The sequence below is a fragment of the Cibotium barometz genome, chromosome 5, assembly GCF_041138505.1.
Source record: "Cibotium barometz isolate CiBa-2024 chromosome 5, ASM4113850v1, whole genome shotgun sequence".
NCBI classification, from domain to species: Eukaryota; Viridiplantae; Streptophyta; class Polypodiopsida; order Cyatheales; family Cibotiaceae; genus Cibotium; species Cibotium barometz.
This window is the reverse complement of record NC_141050.1, coordinates 4,973,675-4,997,811: the sequence shown is the minus strand read 5'-3', so window position 1 is coordinate 4,997,811 and position 24,137 is coordinate 4,973,675. Positions and strand designations below refer to the sequence as shown.

At 36.1% G+C, this 24,137-nt stretch overlaps 1 long non-coding RNA gene across 1 annotated transcript; it reads right to left on the bottom strand.

Moving 5' to 3' along the window:
• Nucleotides 1-22,354: 22,354 nt before the first annotated feature.
• On the bottom strand, nucleotides 22,355-22,998 carry LOC147637989 (uncharacterized). Its single transcript, XR_015265317.1, has 3 exons — nucleotides 22,955-22,998; nucleotides 22,654-22,856; nucleotides 22,355-22,494 (listed from the first exon to the last, which is right to left on the bottom strand). It is a non-coding gene; the product is annotated as an uncharacterized LOC147637989 (long non-coding RNA).
• Between the last annotated feature and the right edge of the window lie 1,139 nt (nucleotides 22,999-24,137).

The following is a 24,137-nucleotide window of genomic DNA, read 5'->3' as shown; positions in this document are numbered from 1 at the left end:
ACCCTAAGTTGAAACATTGGGTCTTACAAACCCTTGTTCTAACAGCTATCTAAGATGTTCCTTGAGTTTGATGGCTTCAGGAACTGGCATTTTGTACGTGCGCAGGGCTACTGGTTGAGCTCCGAGGGTCAATTCTATCACATGATCTTCTTCCCGAATTGGAGGTATTTTAGTTAGCTGTGCTGGGAATAGATCATCAAATTCACTTAACCATTCTGGTTCTTTAGCCTTAAGCTCTGAGTCTACTGTGTTCATTTTGACAACATAAATTTACTCTTCTTTCTAAGTCCTTTCAGCAACTTAGAAGCTTTTACTAATTGAAGGTCTGGGGATCCGAAAACTCTAGTTCCTTGAACTTTGTTCCCGTGAAGGTCATGTTGAAATATACAAGTGAATAGGGTGTGTGCGGGAACAAGCCCTTGGTTAGAGGCAATAAAAGAGGATGAGTAAATGTGAAAGAACCTGTGCATTAGGAATTGAATGGGGTCTTCGTGGGCCCTTTAATTTGCCCAAGCCTAATCAAGGTGATTAAGGAATAGCCAAATGGGGGGTTGCCATGTGGACTAAAATGTTGGGTTTTTAAGAGAGGTGTAAGAGTGGTCAAAGGGTGCACTTTTTTCCCAAAAAGGGGGGGGAGCAATTTTACAATTTTCGGACCTTCATAACTTCTACATACAAGCTCCGATTTTAGCGGAGATTACAGATCCGTGATCTACACATCAAGAGCTTTCCATAGATATGTTACATGATATGGTTTTATCTGCTAGATTTTAAATTCCATTTTTTCCTCAAAATTCAAATTCGAATAAAGTAGCCGTTTTGAAGCTTCTGATTACAAAACGTTTCTTCTTAAGAGAAAAGGTTTGACTCCCTTAAACTGCCAAATAAAAGGGCCCAAGAAGCCTTTCATTGAGGTCCTAATGGAAAAGGTGAGAATAATCTACTGGAAAAGAATAAAGGGTAGCATGAGAAGATTTAGGAAGTGTGGAGATATTCTAGGAAAAGTGAAGAGGTGGAGAGAATCAAGCAAAAGAGGTGGAGTGAATCAAGGAGAAATCAATGGGATTAGATGCTTTGATGTAAACTCTATAAATTGAGGCATTGGCCTAATGAGAATTTGCTGGTTTTTTATTATCCATGCCTACATTAGGCTATTTACTAATTACTCACTAATCACATCTTAATTATTTACTAATCACTTTGTTAATGATATTGATTCTAGTATTTGATCCACCATAGCTCATCACATTGTCTAATTTCAACATGGTATCAGAGCCATGCCTAGAATCCATGATTTTGTGAGCCCATTATCTTGCTAATCATTTTACTAATTAGGATTAGGAGGCTAATTATAATTTTTCCTCTTTTTTCAACTCACCTATGTACCCCCAGCTAGTGGAGGAGTTAATTCTCCTTGCACACTTCAAAATAGGCCAAACCCTTCTAGCAAAAGGTAGCTAACTTACTAATGCTCCTGCTAGTCAAATCGATGTAGCTAACTCACTAATGCTCCTGCTAGTCGAATCGATGTAGCAAACCGCCAAGAAACGCAGGAGAAATCACGATTTTTGCTGGTGCCATTTTTCTAAGGAGTTTTTGACATTGTTGCTTCATCTAATCAAATTGCTCTAATTCCTCATAGCTCCAAGGGGGTTTTCAAGCATGCTCTACAAGCTGGTGAAGTCAGAATTCAATTTCATCAAGTCTACAGTGAGATCCAAGCTCTTCATCAATTCTACAGGTGACTTTGGTAAAACAGAGATTAAGCATTCAATATTTGGTGAAATCTTGTGTTTCTTGGCTTAATCCTCTACTAGAATCATTGCTATTGATGGCCTTGAAAGCATTTGAGCTCATTTGAAGTCTAAGGCACCAGATCTGGACTCCTTGCATACTCTGGTTTTTGCACACAAAATAGTGGATTAATTTACTGATGATTAGTGACTAATCACTATATTTTGGTGCAATTGAGGGTTCAAATTAACCATTAGGTATCTGATATAGATCCCTATAACTTCAGATTACAATTCGGAGTTGGTTTGATACTCCAACCATTCCGTACAAATTGATTATCCTTGATTTAATGTTCTTGATTTAATGTTCTTGATTTAATGAAATTTTTGGTGATTTTACGCTGATAAATTTGTTGTAATCATCTCTTAAACACCAGATTGAGTTGTAAAAGGGTAGACATTGCCCTTGAATCTTGAAATTGGATCAAGAGGTAAGACCCCCTTCACATCACCATGAGTACAACACAAGAAATAGCCAAATTTAATGGGAAGCAGTTTTACACATGGCAGACAAAAACCATGTATTTGCTCATGAGGAAAAATCTATGGGGGTTAGTTGAAGGAAGAGATGAAGGCCCAGAGATGAGAGGAAAAAATGAGTGGAAAAGTAGGAATGAAAAAGCATTGGGACTTATTACACTGAGTTTAAATGATGAAATCATTCATCACATCACAGGGATACAATGGGCAAAAGATGCATGGGGATGAACTCAATAAATTATTTGGCACACAAACTAAAAATTCAAAGATAAATCTGTTAATGCAATTCTACAAATTGGATATGAAGGAAAGTGAACCTTTAATCACACACTTGAACAAATATAAAAGCATTAAGCAACAGCTGGCAGCTATTGGCAAAAAGGTAGAAGATGATGCGGCACTAGCAGTGCTTTTGAAGAGTGTGGACAAAGGTGAATATGAAAATATTGTAGCAACACTAAAGAATGTACCTAAATTGAAGCTACACGAGATAGAAGCAGCTCTACTAGAGCAAGAGAGCAGAGGCAAAGAGAAGAAATGGCTCGACTCAACAGTAGGAGAAGAAAAAGCATTCTTCACCTGAGGAGGATTCTCTCGAGGAAAAGGACGAGGAAGAGGCAGAGTAGGAGGAAGGACCTTCACTTGCCACAAATGTGGAAAGCCAGGACACATGGCAAGAGACAGCCACAACAAACCCAGTGGAGAAGGAACGGCATCTGCAAACTTCATGGAGGCTCCAAAGGAAGTGGAGTTGGATCATCTTTTATGAGAGAGAGAGAGAGAGAGAGAGAGACCCCACAACCCAATGTGACCTGCCCCAACAGAGTAAAACCACCTCTGAGCCACCGATGATGTAGGCCACGTGGTAGATGTATGTGTGAGGTAAGAAGTAATTTCATAGTTTTTCTCTACTATTCTCAATGTTTTCACTTCTCAACCTCTCTCAAGCTTGAGAAGTTTCTAATTAAGTGTTTATAATGCAAATCAAGCTTTTATTAAGAGTTGTAATGAATAATTAAGAAAAGTTTATCTTTATGCTTAATTTAGGATGTTTTTTATGTATATCTCTCTCTTCCCAAAAGAATGGTCATTCCTATGACCAATTCTCTATTCAAATGATGCTTCTCATTGATAAATTCTCAATTCACAGATCAAACTCTAGGCTTGTGAAGCCAGAGGTTAAGAAAATGGCTTTTTATACTTTTGTGCTAATAAAATTATAGCAATCTTATGATTTAAATCCATAAATTAGATTTAAGTGTAAAAGATATTTATACTATCATAATTGTATTACTAAGTCTTATTCTTTTAGAAAATATTAAAAATTATCAGTAATAGCAGCAGAGCTGTGGTAAAATTTTTAAGAAATTAATACATAACTCATTCTTATGCATAATGTGAAAAGAGGACTTTTTACCATATTCTAGGAATGAATATCCTAGGCTAAAAGAATGTTTTTCATCAAAATGATGGTAAAGTAATTTTGAAGGTTTATGCATAATTAAATAATTGAGAAAAGAGAAAATTTTGGTAATTTTATTTAAATATTAAAAGAGGAATTCCCATGACATTTGTAATTCAATCATTTAAATGGTAAAAGTGGAATTCTTGACGTAATTGAATTAATGGATATTTTTATTAAAATTCAAAGAAGAATTTTAGATAAATTTATTTTATGCATGAGAAAATTTAAATGATAAAAGAGGAACTCCCATGACATCTAGAATTCAATCATTTAAATGGAAAAAGTAAAATTCTTGGCCTATTTGAATAATGGATATTTTTATTTAAAAAAAGAGAAATTTTATTTAAATTTATTTTATGATAAAAGAGAAATTCTCATGACATTTAGAATTAATCAATTAAATGCAAAAAGAGGAATTCCCATGATAATTGAGATCCAAGAAATTAAATAGAAAAAGAGGAATTTCTAGCATAATTCAAATTATGAGTATTTATCAAAAGTGGAATTTTGAGAATTATTGGGAAATATGGGTAGAATTGATTTTTTAAATCCCATGAATCTTTTATCAAAAAGAAGAATATTGAATATATTTCACTTGAGAAATTTGAGAAAGAATATGAAAATATCCGTTGAAAAAAAAACCTTTACCTAGGCCAAGCAATTGGCAGAAATATTAGAAAAGTCCCATCAGTATCAAAAATAGAAAATGTTACTAAATGTGAAATGGATGTGGATGTGAATGAAGAGATGAGAATGAGATAGTGAGGCTATGTGAAAGGATGTGATACAAATGAATGTGGATGTGAATGAAGAGATGAGAATGAGATGTGAGGATATGTGAAAGGATGTGATATAAATGAATGTGGATGTGAATGATGAAAGATCCCTGTCCCCTCTGCGCAACGAATTCAAGGGTGCTAGCAGCAAAAGTAGGACTTACTGCACAGGGAAGGGTCCCTCACTCGGGGCCTCGCCCATAGATATACGGACAAGAGACTAATCCCTCAGTTCTTCCAAAACCGAACCCGGAAAAACTTCCCTTGCCGCCCCGGGAAAGCACGAGCGATTCCTCCAGGATATGTTTTTCTCTAACATAGGCAAGAGCCTTAACTAACTGAACAGATCTGACCGAACCTATAAGTATCATAGTCAGATCAATTAAAAGACTTGCACTTGGATCATAGAGACCAACGCTTTTTTTCCTCATTGAGAGGCATAGCCGTTGATTCTGTTCCATAGAACAAATTTTTATCCGGGATTTACTTCATCTATCGTGTGCATAAAAATAATTAATATTAGTGATATCCATGCATATTCATAGGTGAATATGTACATGGAGTAATGAGAATATTTCTTTTAGATGCAAAAATGGTGGGAATTACTATTTTGAAATAACATAAAAACAAACTTTCTTTTCCACAAAATTCTAGAAAATTTTGCCATAACCGCCTTTTTATGGCTAACCATTTCTCATTTTTATCATTCCTCAATTTGTTTAAATCAACCCAAATTAGATTCATAGAACTCTAATCTACACAATTTTCTAAATTCGAGAGAGTAAACAATAAGAAGAGTTTAATTAATCCTTTAGTTAATCTTTCTAAGATTAAGAAAGGCAAGAATGTAAAGAAGAGAAGGGAGTGGCCTTTTCATCAAGGCATAACATTTGAACTTTCTACAAAACATAAAAATAAAGAAAACTACGGATTTAAAATTAAACAAGTAAGAAAATTAACTTACATAGAGCTTGTAAGCTCTCCTTTGGCTTGAGGGATAAAACATAAAAATAAAGAAAACTATGGATTTAAAATTAAACAAGTAAGAAAATTAACTTACATAGAGCTTGTAAGCTCTCCTTTGGCTTGAGGGATTGAGGGTTCTACTCTTGTTTGAAGCAAGAGTGGCCACCAATTCACTTTGGAGAGGATTAGGCCAAAAATAATTGAATTATTAAAAAATTCAATTTAAATGGCTGGCTCAAGGAGGACAGGAGCAGAGTAACAGTGCATAAACACCATTAAGCTTTTACCAAGGGGGAGGCTTCTATTTATAGGAAAAAGTGAGCCTCTAACCAAGAAAACTGATTCTAGATTTTTTCGGATTAGTTTGGTCAATTTTTGACCATTTTTGGGTTAGTTCAGCTTACTTTTTGGATCTAGTTGAAACATGAGAGAGGAGAGATGAAAATATCTCATTATTTTTGAGTTTAAAACTCCTCCACACATGTGAAATAGGTGCCTCCTTCATGAGGGGAGATCCCCACACTGAGGTGTCAAAAATGCATCATTTTCTCTAAATATCTCTTAATTTTTAACTAATAAACCTTGTACTCAGTCAACTCTTTATCTTATGTGAGCATTTATACATTTTTGGGAATTTTTCTTTTATTCTTCAATTTATCTCCTCCCTTCATTTGGATTAATCTTATTGGTCCATAAGAACCTTAATTGGACCATAATCATAATAAAATTTTTGAAAATCTGGACCCTTAGGCTAAGGTCCTTTATACCTATTTTCAATTAATTCCAATTGCACATTGGAAAGTTCTTTTTGAATTTCTGTTTTAAGGGAAACCATTTTAGACACTAGGAGGAGTTTTATATCCAAAAATATCTCAATTTTGAATTACCTCCCTCTAGACATTTTCTCTCTCTCCGGACCAAAAAAGGGTAAAACAGGATCTTTCTTTTATTTCAGAGAGGGGAATAATTATAAGATTAGAAGGGGAGGTTCTTATACCTACACACCTCAAAAGCTGGAGAGAGGAATCTTAGAAATGAAGAGATGAGAATGAGAAGTGAGGATGTGTGAAAAGATGTAATGTAATGTAAATGGATGTGGATGTGGATGTGATAAGATGTAATGTGATGTAAATGGATGTGGATGTGGATGTGATAAGATGTAAATGGATGTGGATGTGAAAGGATGTCATGTGATGTAAATGAATGTGGATGTGGATGTGAAAGGATGTGATGTGATGTAAATGAATGTGGATGCGAATGTGAATGTGATGAAATGTGGATGAAATGAGATGTAATGTTGTAAGGTTCCCCCCTTCCAAAAATAGGGAAAATGCTTAAGATAGTCCGCTAAGTCTTATCTTAGAGAAAATTTCCTACTCATCGACACCTTGACCATACAGAGATTCAAGGATACGATTCATAGGTAAGACCTAGTTCTATCCCGCAGGGGGAGCGTAGTCTTCTACTAGTCAAATCACCCATAGGGTAAGACCTAGTTCTATCCCGCAGGGGGAGCGTGGTCTTCTACTAATCAAATCACCCATAGGGTAAGACCTAGTTCTATCCCGCAGGGGGAGGGTGGTCTTCTAAAATCAAATCACCCATAGGGTAATTGATCACATAAATTGGGCAACTACAAGACTTGATTTCTAGAGGCAACGCTTTTTTCCTCATCCATGCAAGGCACACCCACTGGCCTAGTCTTCTAGAATAGAGTTACCCGAGAACCTATTTATCTAGCGTAGGGCTTTTACTTAATCTGTTAGAAAGCTACCCGACTAATCGGGTCCACCCGTCCCCGTAGGATGGTGCCGTCGGGGCATTCCATCCTCCCACTTTCCACCCTACTCACGTGTCAATTTGTTTTCTAATTAATCCTACCACACTGTTTGACATAAATAAACATGTTCCTTAATTAAGGTCCTTTTTCACAAGGTTCGTTAAAACAGCCTTCTTACACAATACAATCATACCAAAGACAAGATGTAATTATATAAAAAGTTTATACATGAACCAATTCCATACAAGCCAAACCGGCTCTCTTATTCTTATTCTTTTACACCGCCGATGATCTAGAATTCGGCCTTCCAGCCTCTACATGCTGGGCAAAACCCTACGGGACCATACACCTCATCGTCGGGCCGCTGGCGAGGACTCAAGCCGGCCTGTCGCCCTCTCAGGCTCCATCGCTTGATCCTCCCGCCCCTCAGAGGGATGTCTGCGCACTAGGGTGGGCTAATTCACCGCACTAGCCTGGGCCCTCAGAACTAGGCAGCATCATCACAATCACTTGCCTCAATCGGCAAACCTCATTCTCCCAATGGTATGAGGGATACCATGGGCCAACTCCGGGCCTTACTAACATCTCTGCCGTCCGGCTACACAAGCACAAGAACGGGGCAGCGTCAAGGCAGGGAGAAGTTGTACCTGTATCTTAATTTAACCAAGATAACAATCCATTTACTCACTAAACCATATGACTAGGATCCATGTCACCTTCTTTAAGAAAACAATCCTTTTCACAAAGATTTTAGCATTTCAACTTGAGATTGCGATAAGACATTCTTTATTAAGGCATATGTTATTGCTTAAAAGAATACAAACTTTAAATAGTAAATCAATCAAATAGATCACTATTAATAGTTAATAGAGAAGCCGGGGCCATACCTCAACCCCTAAGAATGATATATAATTGAAAAATAAAATATGTATATACCTCATAGAAATTTATCGTTTATCATTGCCTTTGCTCGTTATTAACAAGAGCTTTAGAATATAGAGTCTTCTAATACCTTCTCTTATGATTGAAATCATCCAATCATCTCCAAGCTTTATCTCCTCTTACTCATACTGTGACTCTTCTCTCTTTCTAAGATCTATGCAAAATAGCCTTCTCTTACAAGGCTACGGCATACTATTCTTTCTCTTAAAGAAAAGCTATGGAGTTTACGTCTCTTCCTCCGAAAGACCATAGCAATCTAAGCTTATTTTCTGAGATATTAGATAAGAATGAAGGGATATATGCATCTCAAACTCTAGGATTACCTTGAGGCTTTCCTGCCTTCTCACAGTTTTCTCTGTGTAGAGACCCTGACAGAAACAGCAAATTTTTCGGCCATAACTCTCTCATAAAAACTCAGAATATGGTCATATAACCAGTCAAAAGAACGGGAAGGCATCTGGTCTACAAGCCAACGCAGGGGCAGAATAGGCAAAAACGTCTGTATATAGCCACAAACGCGACATCTTTAGAAACACGTTGTTTTTTTACATTTTTAGTATGTATGGACACTAAATGTGTAAAAGTACTCTAAATATGACCTCTTATCACCTAAACTCGAAATTCTATTTTTGGGAATACTTATCTCTTAATAGAACTATTCTTATGTTTTTAGTTCTTTTAGGAATTTCGGAGCTAATATTTCTATTCTAACACTTTCCTAATGTTTCTAGCCTTATTGTCTCACTCTTCTCTAAATACACTCTCTTTCCTTATTGAAATCTATATTAAAAGAGACACATATATACATGGCTTAGGAGGGACCTTACAGATGTGAATATATGTGGATGTGAATATGAATGTATGGATGGATGTGGATGGACGTGTATGTGGATGACTGGATGGATGTGGATGAATGAGATGGAATGTGTATGGATGTGATGAGATATGGATGGATATGGATGTGATGTAATGTGGATAGAATGTATGTGATGGGATGGGAATGCAATGAATGTGATGGATGTGAATAGATGCGATAAGATGTGAATGGTTGTGAATGTGATGTGATGTAAATAGATGTGAATGGTTGTGAATGTGATGTGATGTAAATAGATGTGAATGTTATGTGAATCGAGATAGATGTGAATGGGTGAGATGTGATGTGATGTGATGTGAATGGATGGGGATGTGATGTGATGTGATGTGAATGGATGAGATGTGATGTGACTGGATGTGATGTGAATCGGGATAGATGTGAATGAATGAGATGTGATGTGAATCAAGATAAATGTGAATGAATGAGATGTGATGTGAATGGATGTGATGTGATCAATGTGATGTGGATCCGAGTAGTTGTGAATAGATGAGATGTGATGTGAATGGATGTGATGTGATGTGATGTGGAATAGGTAGATGAGAATGGATGAGATATGATGAGGATAGATGTGTGGATAGATGTGATGGAATGTAATACAATGTGATTGGATGAGAATGGATGAAGGCCGATGGGAATACATATGATTGGATGTGGATTAAGCAAAGTGAATTGATTTAGAAGAATGTGGATAACGAGAAATGATGTGGAACGATGTGAAAAGATGAGAGTTCATTAGAAATTATATTTATGACCTATTTTTAAATGACTGTTTTATGTCAAGAATGATGGGAAAGCATTTTGACCATCTTGTGAATGAGGTCGTGGAGACCAAAGTGTTAAAGTTGCAATAGGAGCAGCTGACGGAGAGTCAACGAAGGACGTCTCATGTATAGCAAGGTCGACCGAGGTCTTGACCAGCCTCGATTCGATTTAAATGGTGAGCTTTTGGTATGGTGGATGAGAGACCAAGGAAGTAGCCTATGAGTGAAGCGCTAGGTGACCTACGAATGATCATAGAGGGTGCTGACCATACTATGCTCGGGGTCGCCGAAGATACCCATGCATGCGTCGAGGGAGAAAAATGGAGCAAGGTGTTAGAGTTGTTTTCTGAATTTGGGCATGGATCTGGTTGATTGACCTTGCCGGTCCTCAATGGATGAGTCGATGGCTCTTTTATATGGATCTGTTGGTTGATCTTGCTGATCTTTAATGGAAAGTCCATCTGAGTTTTTATAAGTAAATATATTTTCAGGTATTATGAGCTAGGAACTATTGAAAAAGGCCCTTGAGTGGATAGGTGGTGAGCGTTCTAGTTGCCAATGATGCCATAGGTACACCGATGAAGGAATGAATGGAAATTGGAATTTAACCAGTTTTTTTGGGGATTATGATCAATGAATTTATGGTTTCATTAAAAGATTGTTTTAAAGACAGCAGCTAAATCTGTGAAACAGGCAATTTCATATTGGGTGTGTAAGTGGTGTGACTAGCTTGAAGTTTGCATGAAGATCTGGCTAAGGGGCCTGGGAACTCTTTTTCCTTGTACCCGGGACAAAATCTAACCAAATTCCTAAATGGATCCCATCACTACAATGGTTGGGCAGTTGGCTAACCCATGGGATTGGATTGGGTTAGGCTGAACTGATGGATCCCTAAAATGAGACTCAATTCTGTTATGGTACGATATATGAAGTAAATCCCGGATAGTCCTTGTTCTATGGAAAAGAATCAACGGCTGTGCCTCTCAATGAGGAAAAAAGCGTTGGTCTCTATGATCCAAGTGCAAGTCTTTTCCTTGATGTGACCATGTGACTTATGGGTTCGGTCGGATCAGTTTGGTTAATTAAGGCTCTTGACTACGTTAGAATAAAAATATCCTGGAGGAATCACCCTTGCTTTCTGGGCGAGGGAAGTTTTTCCGGGTTCGGTTTTGGATATCATCAAAGATACACCAATTTCTTAATTGGAAGAGCATGATAATTATGAAGCCATTGAGATTGGCAAAGTCATATTACTAGTAGAACTAGAATCAACAATAAAAAGAGAACCATCCATAGCAAAAAGTACTCTTCTAGGAGAAATATTATGATGAACACAATTTACCTCTTAATGATTATGTTCATCACTACTTGTATGTTGTGAGTAGCATATGCGCGACTAACATCAAGTAATGAAAAACAACAATAAAATCATGCAAATAATGACTCAACTCCATTTTTGGGAAAAACCCAAAAATATACCTTTGCTTTAAAAATATGGAGATTAAAGATACACTTTCATGTCAAACATTTAAAAAAACACTACTTTTGTGAAACAAATGCATCAAACATTACTTACATTTTACTCTAAACCCAAAAACATCCAATTAAAAAAATAATTACAAAAGAGAAGAAACTCTTCTCAGAGTCATTGGACCTTTTGCTTAAAATATCAATTACTTTCTGGTGTAAGTGTCAATAAGTTTTTTAACTCAAATCCTTATACAACAATTTCTATATCATGCAAATCAAGCATGTTCACACATCGACAAACTTCACTTTTCTTTCCTTTTTTGCTTTGTTTAAGCATCTCTAGATCATACTTTTCCCTGAGCATGGATAAGTTTGTACCGATACACATTTCTACACTTCGTGTTGTATGTAGCGTGTTATCAACAAACTGATAGGTGATAAAATTGACATTACTTTTAGACCCAATATAATTTGATGAAACTCTTACATGGGGCTAGTGCATTGTTTAAGAAAATAAATTTTCTTTGTATACAAAGTTGATCCAATGGTTGAATTTAAGCATATTTGATATTAAGATATGTAGGTTTATGGAGTCCATGGACATAGAAGAGGTTTATCTCGAAAGAAAAGATGTCTCTAGATTTAGATAGAAATCCAATGATCCAAACGGTCACTACTAGCCATTGGGTGCACAGCGACGCCAGTAGATAGCGACTCTTTTTCGTCACTTACGGGATGCTATTTAGAGTCGCTATACTGGCATCGCTGCGATACGTCGTTTATACGATGCTGTTAGCAAATATTGTAGCGACTCTTTATGTCGCATAAGCATCAATTTTTAAAAAATTTTCAAAGCCGTCGCATAAGCAACAAAAAGGTCGCTTAAGCGACGATGATTTTGTCGCATAAGTGATTCGTCGCTTATGCGACACCTGCAGAACAGGAAAAAATAGATTTATACCGATGGGAATATATATATACATACTCTTATAAGCGCCTCTCTCTCTCTTTCTCTAGCTCTATCTAGTATTACTCTCTCTCTTTGCCGCTTGCTTCCTTGCAATTGTGATTGTACTCGGTGCTCATTGTTTTTGTGGAGATTAGTCAGACCAGACGTAAACGAACATGAATTATGGTAAACAGCGCTATCTAGCTCTCTTTTATTGTTAATTTTTGAAATTGAAACTTTAAATTAAATGAACATTAGACTCTATATACCTGTCACTCACACTCTCTCTCCCCGACACACATATGGACATATTATATATATATATATAATATGTATATATATATACATATTTTTGAAATTGAAACTTTAAATTAAATGAACATTAGACTCTATATACCTGTCACTCACACTCTCTCTCCCCGACACACATATGGACATATTATATATATATATATATATATATATATCATACACACACGCACAGTGCACACTCTCTCTCTTCGTTATTAAGACCTCGTGAGGGGAGGGACCCCCTTGGAAATTTTGAAGGTAGCCTAACATGAGCTCCAGAGTCTGTTGCTGCCTGTTCAAATAGCATCTAGTTCTCATAAAGCCCTTCTAGACTCAAGCAGTACTATTTCCTGTTAGAGTTATAGTCTTGGGCACTGCCCATTGTACCACATATGCACACACTTTTTCCCTGTCACATTTTTCCTCTCCACACGACTGTCTGGCTAGTCTTCCTCTCCTGCATGCATGCTTTCTTGTATATAAGGAGGGCCATTAAACTCCATGGCTGTAGCTGCCAGGTGATAGCCGACAGGTAGAGCTTGAAGCCCGTGGGTATCAACAAGGAGAGAGGGCTAGATTTGGTACTTGGTACTTGGTACTTGATTTGGTATCATGTTGGAACCTCGTACTTGCAATTGGTACATAGTACATGGTACATGGTACATAAATTGGTACATGGTACATGGTATTGTAATCGTAATAGCTTATGTTGAGCTTGATACTTTGAAATCACGTGCTTTGAAACTTCATAGTTCAGATCTTTAAGCTTGAAAGTTAGCTTGAGCTGATACGTAGCGTAGAATCTAGGACCTCTGCAAAAATTATGAAAATCAAAAGCTTGTTAATATTAGAGCCTAACATAGAAAAACAGTCATTGGAATTGTGATAAAGATTCTGATTTGTCTCTATCTAGCTGCTTTTGAGAAATTGCGGATGCTTGCCAATCTTTTGCTTCTTTTGATGTGTTACAACGTGGCCTCGCCTCTTTCCTTGTTTAGGGTTTGTTTTTTTTAAACGTAAAATTACATAAATAACGTTCTTGCAGATACTTAGGCTAATTAACTTATCGACAAATAATGAATTGTTTTTTACAATAGACAAATTTAGTGATGCAATGAACATACGTCAATATATATCATCAACAAATATATGTACATGTGTCTAGAGTGTGTGGTGATCAATCCTCACTCCCTAAGTATGATCACTACATGAGCCATCACTATACAAGTCACTAGTATCGGACTCATGATCACCATCACCATCACCACTCCCACCACCCGTGCCCCCACCCGCAACACCACCATCACCAGTGCCACCACCTGTGCCCCCACCCGCGATCATGCCGCCACTCCTCTCAGCCTCTTGGCGTCGCCCCTTGGCCTCCTGTCGAGCCACCTCTGTCATGTCGTCCTTGCCATATTACTCCTACATTAGTTAGTGAAATCAAATAAGAACATATTACAGTTAACATGAAAATAAACTACAAAACAAAATAGTGATACCCACAAGTGGATTTGGCCTGTCAGTAGATAGCAAGTGTTGCCTGCAAAGCACGGTAGCCGTAGTATGTGGCATACTCCATCTCCTGTGCCGTAGGTGCACGACCATAGTCTTTGGTCTGCATCAAGACAGAACCAAAGACTTATTGATTTCTTCATTCAATAATATTACCTTTGAAAGTTAAAATTTGAATGGTCTATACTCACAAACCACAAATCTATCTCGTCCCATCCGGCCTAGTCTAGATGTGTGACCAACTTGCAGTCTCTTTTGTGCCGCCGTCTATGTAAATTTGATTAAACAAAATAACATAGATTAGAGAATAGTTAGAATCAATCTAGCAAAGTTCATATTAATTCTAATATACGTTAGCAAAGGCACACACCTTCTGCTGAGGAAAAGTGATGCGTAGGCATCTCTCCTTGTGGAAGTATTGCCATGTCTCCATGCACATATCAGCCCTCCTCTTGTTTGTCTCCACCATACAGTAGCGTCTGTTTATTTTTCATATCACAATAAGCATTAAAATATACCATAGAACTTGTTAGATTTCAATGTTTTGTTTCTTTTATTGATTTTTTAACTTCGATCATTTGATAAATGACTCATGTTTTTATGGTACTTGAAAATTAGATTCGGACCAATCAGAGGGTACACCGCCACCTCCTGCTGGTGGTGGTTGGGGTGCACAGAGTTCCAATACTGCACATGAACCCATTTACGATGATTTCTACTACGATGAGTCTATTATATGCTGGTGTGCTCATTGTTGTGACACATATCGGATGCCATGACGGGAGTGCTTTTCACATGAGATGACTCGTGGTACTTTTGAGCGAGCACCACCACTCGAGGAGCGACTCCAGTACTGCACTGTATGACCATATGCCTCTAAAATGGGGATAACACGTAATGGGTTGTGAAGAAGCTGAGTTAAACAAGTTTCCTACTAGGAAACTAAGGGTAAACAATTTATTACTCAAGGATGAACTATTTATTAGACAAACAGAAGACGCAATTGAGAGACTCAAGAGGAGAGGCACTATACAAGAATAATGGAAGATTTTTTCCAATGCAATGCAAGATATAATTAGAGGGGTTGGGAAATTGAGAGTTGAGGAAAAAAGACAGGAAAGAAGGAGATGGGGTGATCTTGTAGAAACTCTATAGAAAAAGATGGAGATTGGGAGATTTACTGATGAGGAGGCTACTTGGTATTTCAAATGTCAAGCTGGGTTGAGGAGTGAAGATGAGAAATGTAGTAGCAGCAGGGAGGAAATTAGAAACAAGTGGAAAACCTTTAATAACAAAAGGAAGTCAGATGGGTATCTATTTAAGTTGACTGAGGGGGGGAAGAGGGGTAAGGAGATTATGGGGAGGGTTTTGGATGAAAATGATTAAGAGATAGAGGGGATTAGGTTAATAGCCAAAAAATGGGTAGAGTTTTTGAGTTAATAACCCTCAGTCTCAAAGAGGATTACTAAAAAATGAAGCCAAATTTCTACAACAAATTAGCAATAGATTGGATAGGGCTAGATGGATGGAGAGAAATATTAAGATAGAGGAATGTTGGGATGCCCTTTTAAAGATGGGAAGAGAGAAATCACCTGGGTGGGATGGTTTATCTGTAGAATCCTTCATTGCCTTCTGACCATCCTTAATAAAGGAAATTGTTTTGAAAATATGTAGGACAAGCAATTTGGATAAGGACTTGAAGGAAAGGTTGGTGAAAATCATTCCCAAACAAAATGTTTGTGATAGATTTAATCACTAGAGGGTAAGTGTTATATACAAAATTCTGGCCAAAACCATTGCCATCAGGTTCACTCCTGCACTTCAAGTCATCATATCTAAGAAACAACATGGCTTTATCAAGGGAAGGTATATATATGACAATATATATGTTGTTATGTTGGGGATATATTTGCCTAGTGTTAGATTTAGGAAAAATTAATTAGCAGAGGATTGTAAGGCCTGGAAGAGACTTTGTATGGAGAAATGCTGGCTCTAACAAAAAGGCCTTAGCTTGGCTTTCTTGGGATAGACTTAGCCTTCCTAGATGTGAAGGAGGCCTTGGCATTCTTCATCTCTCTACCTCTCACATAGTTGCCAGGTTGGCACTTCTTTTACCCAAATGCCTTTAGTAGAAGGAGATTTGGACAAGGATACTAAAAGAGTTAGTGGATTGTTCAGCTATTTATTTTGAAGATAATTGGCAAGGCCTAGGATGGAAAGAAAAAATACCACTGGTTCCAAGAGGGGAGCTTCCTATGCTCTACACTTTCTTCTTTGCGGCTTCCTTCTGCTATAGGGTATTCATTTTGCAAAATGCTTTGCACCAAATGGAAAGAGGTTTTGGAATTAATGGTTTGGGATGGGTCTGGTAGGGCCTCAGGAAATTCTCTGTTGTGTATATGGATATGGTGGACTCATAAATTTAATCCCCCTTTAGCTTTGCAAGATGCTAGAATAGCCAAAATCCTAAACAACAAAGGCTTCAGAAGGTTTTCTGAAGCCTTTGCTGGAATGGGGTTTCAGTTGGGTGGAAGGAGCCTGAGAAACTAGAACTGGAACTTGGTTTGCCTTACATGGAAGGATGACTTGTTATACATGTACTGGGGATGAAATGCAAAAGGGATGGATCTCTATAGTTGTTGATCGATCTTATTGGATAAAGGAATGGGCATGGTTTAATGGGACTAAACTGGATAGTGGATCAACTAAGACTCTGTACAAAGCATTGAGAAAGAGTGAGGAGTATTTTATTTATTGTAATAAAATCTGGAGAGTGAGGAGTATGTTATTTATTGTAATAAAATCTGGAGAGTGAGGAGTATGTTATTTATTGTAATGAAATCTGGAGAGTGAGGAGTATGTTAAATTTGAAAACAAGAGGGAAGTGATCAGAAATGAGAATAGACTTGTCAAGAGAGCAATCAAAAACAAAAGACAAATTAGACAGAGAGAAATAAAAGCCCTCTTTCGAGGGGATGTTGTCGAGCTAGAAGATACACCTCGAACCTATGACCTCTTGGTTAGGGTGGGTCATTATGAGCTGAGCCACTCTTTGAGTGAAATGTACATCAAATTTTATAAACCTTCAGACAATGAATAAGGAGAGTATAACTTAAGCATATAGAAAGTGACAATCAAACTTAAAGATACTCAATAAACTATGTTAAAACCTATAAGAGTATTATAATATACAAAATCCTTAAATATGTCTAGATTGTACGTGCTCCAAAATGCAAAAAATTAAGGAGAGATCAACCGAACACAACCTTTGAATCGACACCCTATACTCATATGATGTAGAGAAAAACTGTCTTGCAAATATATGTAGCTCCTAAGTTATTTAAGACTTCAATTAACCAAGATGGAATGAAAATGATGTCCAAACAAAACACAAATTGTAACCTTGTCAAGTCTACCTACCTTGTTAGTCCAAGTCCGTGCGCATTGTGAAAATAAACAAATCTCTCTCCCGCGGGCCGGGGATATAAATTTTTTAGCCGTCGTTTAAGTTGCATATCAGTATGCAAACGTCCCTAAAACAGTCGTTTTAGATATTCGTTTAAACGACGGCTCCAAAAACGTCGTATAAGCGACGTATTTTTTTTTTTAAATTTTTTAGACGTCGCGTAAGCGACAATACGTTACGTCGCTTAAGCGACTTATTCGTCATCGTATAAGCGACGTTAGATAATTTAAACCCCCTCGCTAGACCCCCCACCAATGGCTTGTAGTGCGTAAAATTTTAGATGGTAGTGAGTACTATAATTTATCAGCTTACTTTATTTTGATTTAATAGTTCGATTTAGAGTTATAGTCTTTGTAAAAATAGTTTTCAATTTATAATGGTTAGATTTTGAGCCATGAAAATGATGATAGTTGTTGTTTTTAAAAACTAATTTTCAGTTTGCTGACAAAGTGGATTTTGGAATCTAAATTTCCGTTGAGACTAACGTTTCTATTGTGACATCAAAATTTTTGTTTTAAAAAAAAGAAAATTTGGTCCATAATAAACAAAATCTTCACTTTTATTAGATGAAAATTTTAGTCCGTCCTTGCGATGAAAAAAATTTCTGTAAAAAAACTCCATCAATGGAAAAAATTCTGTCGCAATGGAGAAAATTTCGTCGACAGAATTTCATTTCTAACATTCAAAATTTCAATCCATTCAATGGAAATTTGGATTCCAAAATCCAAGTGGATTTGGTATATTCCTAATTTTTTCGCGATGGAATTTTTTTCATCGACGGAATTTTTGATGGAATTTTTTTTCGTCGATGAAATTTTTGATGGATTTTTTTCCATCGAAGAATTTTTTATTATGAAATTTTTTCTATTGATGAATTTTTTGACAAATTTTTTTTTGGTCGATGTAATTTTTTTCATCCAATAAAAGTGAATTTTTTGTGCATTATGAAGAAAATATATTTTTGGGTTGAAAAATTCACTCTCACAATAGAAACTCACTGTGTCCAAAATTTTGGATTCTAGAATCTATTTTGTCAACAAAGTGAATTTTGGAATCCAAATTTTCATCAATTTTTCAAAACGATAGATGTCATTTTCATGCCTCAAAATTAAACTTCTATAAACTAAAAACTGTGTTTTTTGAAAGACGATAACTCTAAATCGAGCTGTTAGATCAAAATAAAGTAAATTGATAAATTGTATCACTCACTACCATCTAAAATTTGACTATTTGGATCGTTAGTTTTCTATTTGAATCTAGAGAAATTGTTTCTTTCAATAAGCCTCTTCTATGGCCATGGACTCCATATTCTCTAATTCAATGACTAGAAGTGGTGCAATGATTGGGATGAAGTTATTTAAATCTTTGGAGAAGAAAAAGTATATTTTTGTAATTCTAAGTAAAGAATATTAGATAGACATGCGTGAGCTATTAGTAGTTTTAAAGAATATTAGATCCTCTATTGACTTTGTTTTTTTATTTTGTTATTTGAAAAGAAAAGTGAACAATTTTTTTACCTTTGAATTAGAAATATGTACATTTTTAAAAAGAAGTTTAAAACTATGCTTATTTTGTAAAATTTCTAAATGCATTTCTCTTCAATGTCTCTAAAAGAGTGTAAAATTGATCAATATTTAGGACTAGTGAAAAATCAAGACAACTTGTTTTGCAAACGACAACTCATGACTCGTTGTCGTTTTTCATGACTTATTGTTGATTGCAATCTTGATCATATCGCCTTTTGAAACAACGATGAGATGGATGATCTGTGTGACCACAATAGTCACACAAAGAGTACGATTTTTGGAGCAATTCGAATGAGGTTGCTGGTGGTAATGCCATGTTTCTCATCATATTGACATGCCCAACAATCAGAGATAGTATGACCATTCTTATCACAATAGGATAAATGTTTATTGGGATAGGAAAATCGAGAAGAATTGCCACCTTGATAAGAGCAACCACCATGAGTGAAACACAAAAAGGAATGCTTACGAGCAATACAAGCCGTTTCGGAATCTACAGCTTCTTATGTATTGAAAACAGTGTCAGAATTCTCTCTATGACATTCATATCATTGAGAATATTCAATGAGAGAAATACAAACAGTTCCAAAATCAACGCCATCCTTGTTGTTAGGCAAAATAGTGAGAATATTATCATATAAAGGATCCTTGTCCATATGAAGAAGATGTGTAACCAATTGATTTCATGCAATAGGAGCACCACCACCAGTAGAGCAAGTTGATTTCATGATGTCTTTGAAGGATTCAATATGTGAAGTCATAGGAGTACCAATTTTGTATTTTAAATTGTTCAGGAGATTACGAAGATAAAGAATTTCTTCTCAAAAGTAGTAAGAAGATATTGTTAGATATCATGAGAAGTAGGAAGATTGAATACATCCAGCATAAGAGAATCATGAAGACCAGATAAGATATACCGACAAGCCGCTTTATCCACCATGACGGATCCGATTCGAGTAATTAGTTTGCCATTGCTCAAAAATAGGACCAACAGTAATAAGAGCGTTATCCTTTTCTGCATCAACACGTTGAGATGGACAGACAAGATTTCCCAAAACAATATCAAAAAGATTGTCACCTTCAAGTATTAACATCATCTTGGCCTTCCATCTGGGAAATCCTTGGCCTTGAAACAAGGGAACAGATCGTTGACCAGATGGAAAACCATTAACAACAATAGAAGCTGCCATCTCAGATTGCGAGAATATGTTTAGAACGAGATTATAGAATTTGCAAACCATGAAACGAGAACATAAACAAGAAGGACCCTGAGAGTTATATGAGAACGCGTCAAATATAGTACATGATTGACGAGTTACGAAAAGCAAGTGGCAATGAAAAGTAGTACCTGAAAACTGAATGAAACATAGAACATGCACATGAATGGAATTAACATAATTGATACTTCCTTTCTCTTCTCTTCACAATAGCAAGATCCATGATGCTTTGATACCATGTTGGACATACACAAACACGAAGAGATAAGGATAGAGTGACTTAGAGAGAGAGAGAGAGAGAGAGAGAAGAAGGAAGAGTGTTACACCATATACGCTCCCAAAAGACTAGTTCATATTAATTATGAGTTTGTATATATAGGTGAGATCTAAGTCAAGTTAGGGTGTAATATGTATAGCTCCAACAAGAAATACTCAAGTTAGCCTTTGACTACTTAGCAATCAAACTGATTGACAAAGAGAGCTTGGGCAAGATACTTTTTAGACTTTTATCAATACTTTTTTTCCAACATCAAAGATGTTGCTTCTATATTTTTTCTCTACACACAAATGTGTATTCACCAGTAGATTCTAACTCAGATGCTGAGCTATGAATCCATCAAATTTTAGAGAATCTTAGGGTACTAAAATATTTCATATTCTATGGGAATTTTTTCCATATCCAACTATAGTTGTGAATGGGGAGACACATTATGCATCCCAACATATCTATGATTAAATCACTCAATTCATCCATAAGTGTAGGATTCATTGTTGTGGTAAGTGTCATACAAGATTTTTGGGGATTACTAATTCCACAAAGATCTATGCCTTGGATCTTACCAAATAGATTCCCGAGTTTGTCCTTAGGATAAACAATCTCCGAGAAAGTATTGTAAATCAATGCACAACTTTGTTCTCAAAATAAAAAAAAAGTGAATATTATCTTTTGCACACACACATACACACACACACATACATACATACACACACACACACACACACACACACACACACACACACACATATATATATATATATATATAGAGAGAGAGAGAGAAAGATTATACAATAGTCCACCATATACATAATCTCTAATAACTTTCTTCCCATATTTATAAAATTAAGATTTTTTAAATCTTTTATTTCACTACTTGGATAAGAATAAAATTTTACTATGGACCCTATTTTTTTATATGTGCTTGCAATCTCTAAATTATTATAAACACCTCATGTGAACAAAAGGCTCGTGATGACAAAATACCCAAAGAAGAGAGAATTATTACGGATGTTAACTCTTCTAGGTTGTTTTTTAAGACTTGTATTCCACCTAATGTACTCTTTTGCAAAGTCCACGTAGGTTGCTCTTACTTGGGTCCTACACTCAACCACATTATGAATGTAACATCTACTTTCTTGTCACTTGTGTGCAATTTTAATTTTTCCACAATCATGTGGATTGCATAACATCTTAACTGTCATTATGCAGATGCATGTCTCCCATGGTTAAATAAGTTTTTATCTTTATAAGGAAGTGATTTAACTTCAATATACTTTGGACTTCACACACCATCAAGGCCAAACAAAACGCATGCCATAAATAATAGCTACATGAAACCACCACCACTCAACTTGCTTTAGTATTGTGTGTAATGATGGAATCAAAGGCAAGTAGCATTACAAAGATCCAGTATATATAGGTGATAAAAATATGTGACTAACAAACAAGAATATGTAACTTAGTCCATTTATATCAATTAAGACTCATCCAAAGAAAATTCCAAATTTATGCAAACAAAACAAAGATGAAATATTTAGTGTCTACTCTTGAATCCCTTTATTATTGACAAAACAACGATGCAATATTTAGTCTCTACCCTTGAATCCCTCTATTATTAACAATATCATTTGATTAAGGCTTTCCTAGAAGTCTCTCAATGTCCTTGCATAAGGTATGATAAAGAAGAGGTTAGAAAAAAAAAGCTATATTTTATCTTACTCGCTAATTAATATGTGGGAACATGGAATCACCAAAATAATCTATCACATCAAATAGAGGTAGTTAATAAAGCTAAGAGTAGTCACATACTAGAAGAATATCCTTCAAGAAGAATATTCTAGTCCATATCTACACATTTTGGACACTTTCTGTAGCTTGGATGGCATTACATCTATGAGAGGGATAGCATGTCGTATTACTCCACATTGGATGGAAACAACTCCAACCTAGATCATGGAAATAATGGGGAGATGTTAGAAACATGGTTCATTAGCTTTTTCAACTTGTGAGCATGGAAATAATGGAGATGTTCAGAAACATGGTTCATTACTATATTAGATTTTATTAATTGAAGTCTTCAAAATACAAGTAGAAGACATACGTACCCAAGATAGAGAGAAGTCACATTATCTTCTTGGGTTGATTTTGGAGATTCTTGGGCTGATTTTGGAGATTCTTGGGTTGATTTAGCAACTACTATTTCTATAGAGTGGGTGGAGGATAAGTTTTCACTTGAACACTCTTGGATGGTATGAGTGCTCAAACCCAATAAGGGAACATTGTCCCTTATAGAAATAGCCTTGGAAAGCTACATATGTCAATAGAACCTTCATAAGATCACCTAAGTTTCTTCATCACACAACTTTGTCACACAACTTTGTCAAACAGTGAATCATAACTTCTTACCTCTAGTTTGAGAAGATTGTTTTCTTCTTGAAGAAGGGCTTCCTACAATCAAAAATTCAAAAACAAAAATGCAACACACTACACAAATTACTTTCAAGATTTTTAACAAAATCCACATCTTTACTTAATTTCAAGATCTTCAACAAATTCCACATGATGTTGAAGCTCTCACAACCAACCACATTGACTCACCCACTCATGTCACTCAAGTCACACATTCAAATCATGTTCATTATGGGGGGAATTCTTAGAATCCCATGCACTTTCCTAAATTCTCATCTTCATACCTCTAATGCATGCCTAGTAGTGCGCTCACTGTCTTGCCACAATAGTTTGGTATTGGGAACATTAAAAGTATTATAGGTACCATTTTCTCACATAGATAAAGCAAAATAGAAATGAAATACACAAACTTATTTGAGACAATAGCTAGTGAGGGTATGGTAATTCCTACTCAAAAAATTATGGTGCATATAGAGTTTTTAGTGGGTATGCTATGGCACACCACTCTTATAGTATGCTAACTCCTCATAAGGTAGTAATTGGTTGTTGTCATGATCCTAGCACTTTGCAAGGTAATGCCTTAGGTGGGTATCAAACTACTCTAAGAACTACGAGAGATAAGCGTGTTTCTATGTTCATGTCTATGGGTGGCATTCTAAGGGCATGCTAGTCCTTAGCTTAAAACATAATATAAATACTCAGAGTTGTTTTCCAACACTAAAATATTAGGGCCCCTATAATATAGAGTAAGTCATTCCTAAACATGTAAAATCAAATTAAGCCTAAGAACCAAGAACCTTAAAGCATCTAGAAGCTATACTATTGCATGAACTATTCTTAAAATGATTGTAATCAAAGACCAAGGATGTTTTTTTTAAATTATTAACAATATATTGGTTTTTAAAAAAACTAGCTTTAAGTAGTCCAAGATCCCCTCATAGTTGTTGCCATTTTTCACCACCCACAGTAGGCACCTTTTATTCACTTGTAGGCACCTTTTATTCACTTGTAGGCACCTTTTATTCACTTGTAGGTGATGTCATTGAGGAAAACATTATCAGGTTTTAACTAAGGACCTCCTAGTCTTAGGCATATACCTTCACAACTTGGGCTATCACCTAATTGGCCACATACTAGTCTTTTAGAAAAAAAATTATTTGAATGATGCTTGGTGAAAAAT